The sequence below is a fragment of the Canis lupus genome, chromosome 21 (assembly GCF_011100685.1).
Source record: "Canis lupus familiaris isolate Mischka breed German Shepherd chromosome 21, alternate assembly UU_Cfam_GSD_1.0, whole genome shotgun sequence".
Classification (NCBI taxonomy): Eukaryota; Metazoa; Chordata; class Mammalia; order Carnivora; family Canidae; genus Canis; species Canis lupus.
This window is the reverse complement of record NC_049242.1, coordinates 50696880-50708943: the sequence shown is the minus strand read 5'-3', so window position 1 is coordinate 50708943 and position 12064 is coordinate 50696880. Positions and strand designations below refer to the sequence as shown.

Genomic DNA, 12064 nt, shown 5'->3' with positions numbered 1-12064 from the left:
CAGAAGCCTTTGTGAACTGGTGTGGAAATGGGCATGAATCAAGGAAGGACAAGCTGTTGAGAAGTCTGCCAAGACAAGGACAGAGAAGGAGTTTAAGAATGCCATCACTGAACACTTATTATTGGACAATTGCATCTTTGTCATTTTTCCACAATGTAAAGTCCTTGAATTTATTATATATAACATATATCTATGTTCTGTATCACTGGTTCTCAGATTTCACTGAACAATGGAATCCCCTGGGTGGGGGTTGCGTTAAAAATATTGATGTCTTGTGCGCACTTCAGCAGCACATATACTAAAATTAGGAATAATACAGAGAAGACTAGCATGCCCCCTGCACAAGGATGATTCATGAAGTGTTAAAAAAAAAAAAAAAACAAATAAAACCACTGATGTCTACGTCTGATTCTCAGAGCTTCTAATTTTATTGGCATAGAGTACAGCCTGAATAATGGGATTTTTTTTTTTAAGCTCCCAGGGTGATTCTAATATGAAGCGAAGTTATATTTACTGGTCCAAGTGGTAGAATCCATTTACTGAAGAAACAGAGTTCACATACTCAAATGACTTCTACATATATTATATGTTAGTTAATTGGTTAATTATTTTTCAAAAATAATTCACAATTTTAGAAAGTCTTAAAATATCTTTTTGAAAGTTACCCGTAATCTCCTATCCAAAGATAACTTCTATAAATATTTTCATTTATCTTTTCAGTCGACTTTGTTTATGAGATTGTGTGTGTGCACATGCGTGTCTGTGTGTGTGTGTGTGTGTGTATAATCTCATATGTTTTTATGTATTTTGGTCCATAATAGTTGAAGTTTCATGGTGGCTCTCTCTCCAGAACGTTAATTTTTCTTTGTTGAATTGTGCCTTTTAAAGAGAAGGTCTCCAAAGGTTAAGGATTAATCCAACTAATGAACTGTGAATATTGGTAAATTGACATTTCAAAGGGCAATGACATTCAGTGATGCTCTAAAACTCAGTAACTCAGTGAATTAATATTTGAGTGTTTGAAAACATCAATTTCCCTTATGCAAGGCCATATCAGAGTTAACTGATTTTTGTCATTTGACTCTTTCCTAGTCTCTTTGCCTTTATGGTAGACATCTTTTGCCCCTATTTTCCTCTGCTTTAACAAATGAAAAATGAAGTCATTTTTTAATTAAAAAATATTTTTAAAATAAAAACTGATGCTTTATTGGTTGTTTAATGAACTATTCTAAACTTAAACAGATATATTCTTTATAATTTAAAGTACTTTATAATTTATTTAAAAATATTTTGTCATCTAATTTTTTAAAAATTGTTTATGCATAGTAGCCTCATATAGAGTAATATTTATCAGCCTTCATTAAAGCACATAAAATGTTAAATTCACAGCTGATACTCAGCTGATTCGTATTTTCTGCATTTGTAGAGTTCCAATATGTTAGGCTCTGTGCTCTGACTATATATTACTTTTTAGAGAGTTACTGTTTTGAGGATGCTTATCATTAGTTATCTCCTCTTAAAACTTTTGAACAGTTCATACATTGGTTTCAGATCTAATGAAGGAAACACTATACATCATGAGTGTGAAAAGGAAAGTGTATATTTGAAATATTAGTTAACAAAGCAAATATAGGCACTTCCTGTTTATGCTAGGGCAGACATGGCTTGTAACGGGTTAATTAGCAGAAGGCACATTAGAGACCACCTCTTTCAACCCCTTATTGACAAATAAAGAAATTAAAACTCAACCAAATAAATTAAGCATCTTTATTTTATATATATATTTTAATAATAAAACAGAACTGCAATCTCAGTTTCCTAAGTCCCGATTCAACATTTCCAATATACTACAGTGGCAAGCTCTAATTACATTATCACAGATCTATATTCTACTCTATTTGCACCACTGGAAAATTTGGGCTATAAAACCAGCTGCAGCTATTAATTTATCAGCAGGCTATTACCTCATGTTCAAACTTCCACCAAAAAAAAAAAAAAAAAAAGAAAGAAAGAAAAGAAAAGAAAGACAGGCAGAAGAGAAAGCAGGGAGGGGAGTATGTTGAAGATGTGATCCTTTGTACATAATGTATGCATCTTTCCTGAGATACATCAGTAGCCTAAGATTTGATAACCAAAAAATTGCGATGTTCTTAGTACTGGATGAAAATCATCAGTGTGAACAGGAAATGGTAATGAAGCAGCAGTTTTAGGGAATGTATTCACTAGGATGAGCTTCTGCAATTTGTTACCTGGTGGGGACTGGCCTCAAAGCACTTTTGGAATAGTACCTAGTGAATTCTGGGCTAAGCCGTGTAACCAGGTTACATGATTAATCAATTCATAGATAATCTCTGTTCTCACAGGTAAATACTATTGACTTCAACTTTAATCAAATTTAATTTCTTTCAAAATGCTATATTAAAATTGTTACTGAAAATCATTTTTTAAAGCCAAAGACATTCAAACTTTGTTTCTCCCCCTTAAACTATGACTTTCCTTAAAACGAGTACTATAATTACAAACCTCTATTGCAATATTATTCATGGTTCGGTAGAAAATATGAGCCTAAAATGGTCCATTGCAGAATGAAAACATGAAGACATTCAGTCCTGAGAATTATAAGAGAAAGAAAAATGAAAGCTGTCACAAGGTAGGAAAAACAATGTGGTAAAGCCTCTTCTATATGGTCCCTCTACGTTTGGATTGTTCTACTGTGGTTGAACATCTGGATCCCGGGCTATTGTGGGCCAAGCATCTGTGTGATCGGGGAACTGATGCCTCCTGAGCACGCGCTGTTTTGGCATCTTAGGGCAGGAACTGGCGTCCCCTAGAAGCACTGCTCTGCAGCCACCTTTTAGCCTTTTAATTTCGCCACAGACCCACGAGATGATTGATAGAAGCCCAAAGTAACCTCCTTGGCCGTCACGCCGTGTTCCTCACTGTGGCGTGAGAGCTCTCAAGATGTGATGAACATCTGCTCTAAATCTAGTCTGTACTCAGGAGCATCCTCTGGGGGTTGTTTTGTGCTTTAATTCAAGAGAACAAAGGAGATACAACCCAGTTTTCCCATTTGATGTGCAACCACAATGAAACGCAATGACAGGAGACAATCTGTCCAAGTTTACATAGTTAAGCGCGGTGCCGAGGCTTGGTCTCAAGCCCACAATGTCCTTGCTAAGAAAGGCATCTCCACTTAAAGGATTTTGTATTTATACGCGGATTTTTAATTTGCAATGCATTTCCTCACCCACTCCTGTTTCTCGGCATAGATGGTGCTCCTCTGTAGTCATGCGTGTCAATATTCATTCACGTCTGTAGTATGCTTTTGAAAAGCCCAAAACTTTTTTTTGTTTGAATATATACATTTGAACAGAGAGGGAAATAGATGTTTGGGTGTATATTTAGATGACATAGAAGCATAAAAAGAACGACTTTTTCTAGGAGTCAACAAATGCTTCTCTGGGAATTCAGTAATGGCAGATGTGAGTTTCTAGTTTTGGAGCCAGATTTAAAACAATGCACACGTTGATTGAATTATCTTAGTGCTTTATTTTTTTTTTCCTCATGATTAAAAAACATACATTCATCTTCAACTAGAAGCCATTGACAATTTCTGCAACATTCTGGTTTGGCTTGAATGTTAAAGAATATCAATGACAGATCACAATTTTAGGGTATCAGCTTTGCAAGTCATAGGCTTCTGTTTGTGAGTCTATGAAGACGATGTTTGCACGTAGAATACAAAATTTCTTTCACGCATCATCAACCTGAAAATATTCATCAACCCTATAGCTATTCCAAAGGCATTGGCATAGGCCCTGGTGAATCTTTTGCACAAGCAAGCAAAGAAGCAATGGGGTATGCCCGTATACATTTAGTGGAAGTGGACATAAATATATGAAACGGAGGTAAATATTTTCTTTTTTTTAAATAATAAATTTATTTTTTATTGGTGTTCAATTTGCCAACATACAGAACAACACCCCGTGCTCATCCCATCAAGTGCCCCCTTCAGTGCCCGTCACCCAGTCACCCCCACCCCCCGCCCTCCTCCCCTTCCACCACCCCTAGTTCGTTTCCCAGAGTTAGGAGTCTCTCATGTTCTGTCTCCCTTTCTGATATTTCCTAAATATTTTCTGATTAATAAGGAAGAAGAGTTTATTATTATAGACATTTAGAGGTATGTAATGAGCCACGTACAGAGAGAGTAAAAGAGGGAGAGAGAGAGCAAGAGAAAGACAAGAGGAAGAGATAAAGAGAACAATAGGGGAAAGAGGAGGCCCTGGAGGAGAGGGAGGGAGGGGAGGAACAGGGTCCCATGAAGGAATTTTCGTTGGCACTGAACCTGGAGCAGAATAATTAGCCAGAGTGCATTACATAAATGTGAGATTTTCAGGAAGGAAAGTTAGTGCAAGCAAAGACCTTAGGATCAGGGAATCCTGAGTTCTATTTGCTGCCCTACAGTGACCCATAACACTGAAGGGCATGGTGTGTGCTGAAGAGTAGGAACAGTCGGGTTTGTATTAGGCACAGTTCAGTGCAGGAAACAAAGCACGCTCCGGCTCCTTCGAGTAGGAAAGGATTTAATGTAGATAAATATGTGCTTACAAAGTTAGTGCCAGCACTGTGAACTAGCAGGAATCTTGACCGGGATACGGTTCCAGAGCACACCACGTAGGAGAGCTGTGATGTGAAAATGCTGCTACACTGCTTCCACCGCCCCACCCCACTGCCTTTCCCCCCTCCAGAGTTGGTGAATAGACATCGCATGGTGGAGTGTGTGCTCTGCAGTCACCTCTCAGCATTAGTTCCCGTCCCCCTGATGGCCTGCACAACCAGCAGCAGCAGGATAACTGTTGCATTGTGTCTGCATTCTGAACCACACACGTAAGCATCCTATCAGCACAACCTGCTTTCATATCCAGGACAGTAGTTGCAAGGGGTCTAGGAAATTTGGTTTATAGCCTCTCAGCCTCTGCAGTAGAGGAAAGCATCCTGAAGGGCAGACGGAGTGGAGGATGCGTGAGCCAATTCACATCATCCACCCCAGAGATGTAGGGTAATTTGGAGTTATTTGATTGAAGGCTTGAATGTGAGACCAGAGTTGAAACCAATACAGTCACGCATGTACGTCTGAGTGGCTGACAGTACCACCGGGACACAGCTTAGGGGCTGACATCCTTGTCCTTCGATTTATCATGGAGTTTAGTCAATGAGAGGCACAAGCAGGAGACTGGAGGATGGGGAAATAGAAAAGTTGAGATGTTTGTTCCTTTCTTCCCCTGGCACAGGCTGGCGTTAGCTGCCTTTCTGTAGGAGGGACTCAGCTACAGTGGAGCAACACTTCCTGAAAGCAGCAGGTCTCACCATATCCTGGCAAGCACCCCCTTTCCTCGACCTCTGAGTAGTGAGATGTTGTTCGCCTGAGGATACATGATGACCTCTCATCCCTAGTTGCATTTCCTTTACCCTAACCACACTTCTGTGAAGAGTCCTTTCTCCTCAGTAATCTGTGGATTTTTTTTAGAATTCTATCTATCTATCTATCTATCTATCTATCTATCTATCTATCTATCTACCTACCTATTTATTTAAGAGGGAGAGAGCATGGATTAGGGGAAGAGCAAAGACTCTCCCGCAGATCGCACCCAGCATGGAGCCCCACGATTCGATTTCACGACCCATGAGATTATGACCTGAGCTGAAATGAACAGTCAGAGGCTTAACCAAATCAACCGCCCAAGTACCCCAATATGTCCTAGTGAGCCATCTTGCTCCCTCAATGTTCTGTTACAATGTGGGTAATTATACTCCATATATTATATGTGGCTTTTAATTAAATGCTTATATAACAGGCATGTAAGTGACAGAAACAAAGAGGGTGACATCATCTTCGTAACAAGGAAGGAGTCAGGGGCCTGAGGGAGGCAGCGCATTTCTTCCTTATGTCTTTATGCAGCCCTCTCCATGCCAGTCTCACCCTCATCACTCACCACACATGATGATTCATCCCCATGGCCCAAAGACTCATGTTTCAATACTTTAAGAACAACGCTGTAATAACGCCTGTGGGATATTTTAGGGCTTTATATGTATTAACCTAAATAATCCTTACAACAATGCTTTGTACCAGGTAAATACTGATAATATCAGGAAAATACTAATTTTATCATTTTATCAACCTTTTTCTTTATCTTTTTTTTTCTTTTTCTTTTTTTTTTTTTTTTTTAACAGATGAAGACACTGGGCTTAGGACATTTAGGTAGGTTTTATAGAGGCATAGCACTGGAAATGGAGGAGTTGGGATTCCAGCCCAGGGACTATGGCTCTAATGTCTCCATTCTTTACCACTGTGCTCTACTTCCCGTTTTTAAGAGGTGTACAACACGATGATTTAATATGCATATGTGGTACGGTACTTACCACAATCAAGTTAACTAACACACATCACCTCACATTTCCCTTTTCTTAGGCTTGGTAAGAACACTTAAGATCTGTTCTCCTAGCAAATTTCAAGCACAGAACACTGTTTTATTGACTATAGTCACTATGCTCTCCAGTAGATCTTCACAACTAGTTCATCTTAAAACTGAAAGTCTGTAACCCTCTGACTGATGTCCCTCATTCCCCCACCCCCTCGCACCACCCAGCCCCTGGCAACCATCATTCTATTCTCAGGTTCTATGAATTTGACCTTTTCAGATTCCACATACAAGTGCGATCATACAGCATTTGTCTTTCTGGGTCGGCTTTATCTCACTTTATACTGTTAGCATGACTGCATTTGCTTATGGAGCCAGTAGATAAAGAAGGCTCTGGTTAAGCTGTGTGTTTCTTTTTGAAGCTGCAAAATTTATAGCCTCTAGTCTGACCAGACATTGTTATTGGAGTGGCAATTTTAGAGAGGGAGAGACACCACGGAGAGATGTGCAGAGTAATCCATCTCACCCGGGCTTTTAGGAAGTCATTCCATCTCTGTGGTCCTAAAGTCTTCATCTGTAAAGCAGAAGTGTTGAGTTAGACCCATTAAGAAAACAGATCAAGACTAAAGCAGGCATAAGATAAGAGATAAGGATAAAACTGAACAAAATTAGTAGAGGATCATTCCAACTAAGAAATTAAGGAATTTAAGAGAAAATGAATGACACCATAGTATTTTAAGTTAAATTAGAAACAGCAACATATAAAAATGGCAGTAAAGGAAATGGAATCTGATTTTAAGCAGGCTGGATACAAATATTTTTTTTTTAAAGCAAAGAACTGGACCAACAATAGAGAGCTAAAATATAAAGAGAACCGAACAAATAAAATACAGAAAATGTCCAAATTTAAACAAAGTATAGGTTTCCAAATTAAAGACAAAAACCTATAAAATAAAAAAGAGTCCATAATTTTTAGAAAATCATAAAACAAATGTAGAAAATGGGTAAAATACATTCTGAGTTTCTCGGACTTCAAATAATAAGAAACTTCAAAATTAAAAGAATCCTATGAATGTCCAGATAATAGAAGTACCTATGGAAGAATATATAAATATCCAGAGAATATACTTAAATATAAAAGAATATATAAATATCCATGAAAACATACAGCTTTAAACACAACATTAAACAACCAATAAACATTAATATTAATAAATACAGAATTACACTAAAAGTTAGAAATAAAATTTAGTAAAATACTTGGAAAAGTCAGTGGAACTAACTAAAAATTATTTTTAAAAAGCTAAGGAAATTTGAGGCAATTGGTTGTACATCAATATATAGAAAGTAATTTATAGGAAAACATATTATCATTAAAAACTACAGGCAACTTTCTTCTGTAATTTTTTGGATTGTTTAAAATGTTTGGATATGAATTTTATCCAGTGTATTAAGAAAATCAGCTCATTTAGGGGTGCCTGGTGGCTCAGTCAGTTCAGTGTCCAACTCTTGATTTTGGTTCAGGTCATGATCTCGTGGGTCGTGAGGCCAGGCCCTGCATGGGGCTCCACGCTGAGTGTGGAGCCTGCTTGGGGTTCTCTGTCTCCCCCTGGCTCTGCTCCTCCCAACCCTGCTCATGCACACATGCTCTCTCTCCCTAAAATTAAATATATATATATATATATATATATATATATATATATATTTAAAAATAAGCTCCTTTTACAATAACAAAAAAAGTAAAATGATTCTAATGCTATTTGTGCTTTTACAGTAAGATGAGTTTGGGGATCATGAATACATACCCAACATATCAGTATTCACATAGTGGAAATTTCCTTAAATTGTTGGAAAATTATGTTCTTATTGAAACTGGCTGTAAAAGTCTAGCCCGGCAAACCCAGATAAATCAACTGAAAACAAATGTCATAAAATGTTTGATTCCTTCTGTGCTCTGAAATGCAGTTAATATACTTTAGTTCTTGCTCTGTATATATATGAAAAAACTACAATTAATAGAGATTCTCTTATAAACAAAACCACTCCTGAGAATTGCCCAAAGAACTTGCGTTCATAGTAGGAAGTAGAGCTTCTGAATAATGAGCAGCATTTCCTTACCTGTTACAAGGTGTTACTTGTCTACCTTTTTCACAGCATTTATTACTCTTGTCTTCCCCAGACAATGTCAGCTGTGGCTGTCAGTAGGTCCTCACAATCACCGACAGGAACTGTTGGCTCTCAGTGCTCGGAATCTGTTTGTCATCCCTCTCACCAGAGAATGGTGAACTTCAGCAATTTATTTTTTGGGAACAAAATTGGAGGGCATAGGGCATAGTCCTTAAGTATTTTTGTCTTTCCGGGACAGTTTGACCATGTCCCACCTTCTCTGGGGAACAATTCCTTTCCCATTGCACCCACTTGTTTCCTGGTGAACTTACCAGTCACCTTGTCATTACCCCTCCTCCACTGTAGTGATTTGTCTAATTATGACAAAAACCAAGGCAATGGAGCCTCTCTCTGGGATATTTTTTTTTATTTCTAAGTTTCTTTTCCTTTCTGGAGGAAGAATTGCAGGAATATGGCCTTCGAATGAATAAAACCACTACCCAGGGAGGAAGAGAGACCAGAGGGGGAGAAAGAGGCATGTCAGGTCCAGTTGCAACTCTAGTAGTCCCCAAAGCTGCACTGGTTTTCCCCGTGACTATGTTAACCCAGACCTGACTTTGAAGAAAGGAACTCCTGTATTTTAACGTATTCACTTATTTATCTATTTAATCACGCATTAATCCATCTATCCATACATTACTATAGTCAGCCGCTGCTGTATGTGTAACAGGTTTATTGAATCTCACAGATGGATTAGCATTGAACTCTCTCTCTCTCTCTCTCTCTCTCTCTCTCTGTCTCACTCTCCCACTGTTAAAATTACTTTATGGACTTGCTCTTCTCTATATCCAGAAAAAATCTGGGCAGATCCAAAAGCCTTTCCAGTTACCAATGACTCTTAGATAATGAAATGTCTAATCTAAATTCAAATTTAAAAGCTTCCCCTCTATCCCCATGTTTTATCCTAGTTCAGGTTTGGAAGCCTACAACGGAGGCATGGAGAGCAGTCCTTTTCATTTTGTTTTCCAGACCTCATCTATTACTCCCCATCTTTCTATTTAATTATGAGCAAAGTGGAACATCCACAGACTGTAAGCTATGTAAGAGGAGTCAAATGACACCTAACTACATTACTGCACGTAGCCATGCTCGGCAAAGCTAATTGAGCTCCTGAAATCAATGTATAATGCTTCAAACAGCTTTTGAGGTTATCTCGCAGATGTCTGGTACCTGTTTCTCTCTTTGGGATGCTAAGTAAATATTTTGTAAGAAAATCTCCCCACAAGAAAACATATGCAGTTAAATGCATGATTTTTATCATATTTTTCAGCCTAAGCCTCTTTGGTTATGAAGAACTGCTTGTGTCCTGCTTGCTTCTCTGTCCCGGTTTGATCTCAAAGCAGATGCACCCTGCATCTGATTCCCTTCAATGTCAGGACACGACATACTAGAACTGCGTGGACTGATCATACATAATTCCATTAGAATAAAGATAATTTCTCCAGGTTGTTCAAGTCAGACAAGGGCAAAGCAGAGAAGCATAAAGGCCCTGGTCTTTGAGGAGGTAAACTACTAACACATGCTCTGATCCATTCTGATAATGTGAGCGACAGAAGCTATTGGCAATTAGCGACTTACAACATGAGCCCAGATCAAACTAGATAAATTGATTCTGCCCAAGATGGCAGCAACCAAAGCATGTCGAGCAGGGGACAGCCATTCTATACAAGGATGTCGTTAGAAAGAGATTTCTGGGGTTTCAATTTGGAAGAATGTATTTAAAAAAAAAAAAAAAAAAGACTTTCTAAGAGATTGCTTTTAGTTGAAAGATGGCCTAATGTGTATAGAGGCAGTCTATTGGGATCCACTTCTTCCTAAGAATTGCAGTGTTTGTGTATTTTAGTATGTATGTATCTAATAGCCCATGACTGCTTTATCTACTTGATAAACCCATGACTATTTTCTTCTTATAGTAAATGGTTTCTTGTTTCCAAGTGAAAGTTTTATTGCAGCCTCACTATTTCATGAAATATTTCATGAACAAATGATGTATCACAAGCATTTACATAACTAAGAAATAATTTTGAGTTTCAAACTATTAAGCCTTCCAACCATGCCTGGTATGGGAAAGATTGACTAATAATCCTTGCTGTGCTTCTGGTGAAATTATTGAATAATTCAAAGAAGAGATTATTTAAAGCAATGCTGCTGAAAGGAGGAGGCTGGATAAGTGACGTGTTGATTCATTAGCCTGTAGTTTCTTCTTGCTGCATATGAAAATAGTGAAGCAAGAATAATACCATTTTGTAATCTCTGTAGGGGAGATACTTTTCAGAAGATGTCACCCGAAGGCGTTAACATCCAGAGCACTTTGTCTTGTTATGTTGTTAGATTGCCTTGTGATAATTTTATTGTTAAAGAAGCAAGTGATTGCTCAAGATTTTTTATCAGAGGAATTGCTTGAAAGTTTGTAGAATTTATCCCTTTGCCAACTCCAGAAAGCCTCACTGTTGTGTGTACTGCTCCCGTGTTCTCTACATAGTTACCATCCTCCTCTTAAGGAATAGTGATTACCCTCTTTATTGCATTATTATTATTATTATTATTATTTTAATTTATTCATGAGAAATACAGAGAGAGAGAAGGAGAGAGAGAGAAGCAGAGACTCAGGCAGAGGGAGAAGCAAGCTCCATGCAGGGAGCCCGACGTGGGACTCAATCCTGGGTCTCCCGGATCAGGCCCTGGGATAAAGGCAGGTGCTAAAATGCTGAGCCACCCGGGGATCCCCAATTACCCTCTTTATATGCCACATGTTCTGCCATTTTTAAAGGTCACCCATGTGCATTATCCTATTTAGTTTGTCTGACTCCTCTTCGAAACAGGGATCTAAGGCTCCAGCTTCCAGTACCCTTACAAAGGGAAGTTGAAGAATTTCCAACATCTTTCTCCAGCTAATCGAAATAAGGGTGGTCTTTACTCTTTCAAATGATCATGTGACAACTGTTAGACAAGAGAGCATAGAGAGCAAGCTATGTGGGTGATGAAAATTCCTTTCTGTGAGAGTTCCCTTTTTGTGACAACTTGGGTGACAGAAAAAATAATAAATGTTAGAGGAATTAGAATTTTTAAAAACATTTGTTGAGTCTATACTTATGGCAGGCACTGTGTTAAGGACTTTGAAAGTATTATTTTATTAGACCTATCCAAAAAAAAAAAGGTTTTAGGTAATATTATCTCCATTTTTTTCATTATCTCCATTTTTAAATGAAGAAAATGAGTAGCACTCAACCTAAAAACTTTTATATTCACAGAAAAAAATAACTTTTATATCTAATCAATAAATTCACTAAAGTTGCAGAATACTTTAATATAAATCAGTAGTATTTCTATACATTAATAATGAATTTTCTGTATAAGAAATAAGGAGATTTTCCCATTTATAATAGCATCAGAAACAGTAAGGGGCTCCTGGGTGGTTCAGTTGGTTAAACGTCTGTCTGGTTCAGGCCATGATCCCAGGATCCTAGGATGGAAAC

At 38.0% G+C, this 12064-nt stretch overlaps 1 non-coding gene across 1 annotated transcript; it reads left to right on the top strand.

The window, feature by feature from the left end:
• The first annotated feature begins 274 nt into the window (after nt 1-274).
• On the top strand, nt 275-383 carry LOC119865081. Its single transcript, XR_005375951.1, has one exon. It is a non-coding gene; the product is annotated as a U6 spliceosomal RNA (small nuclear RNA).
• The last annotated feature ends 11681 nt before the right edge of the window (nt 384-12064 follow it).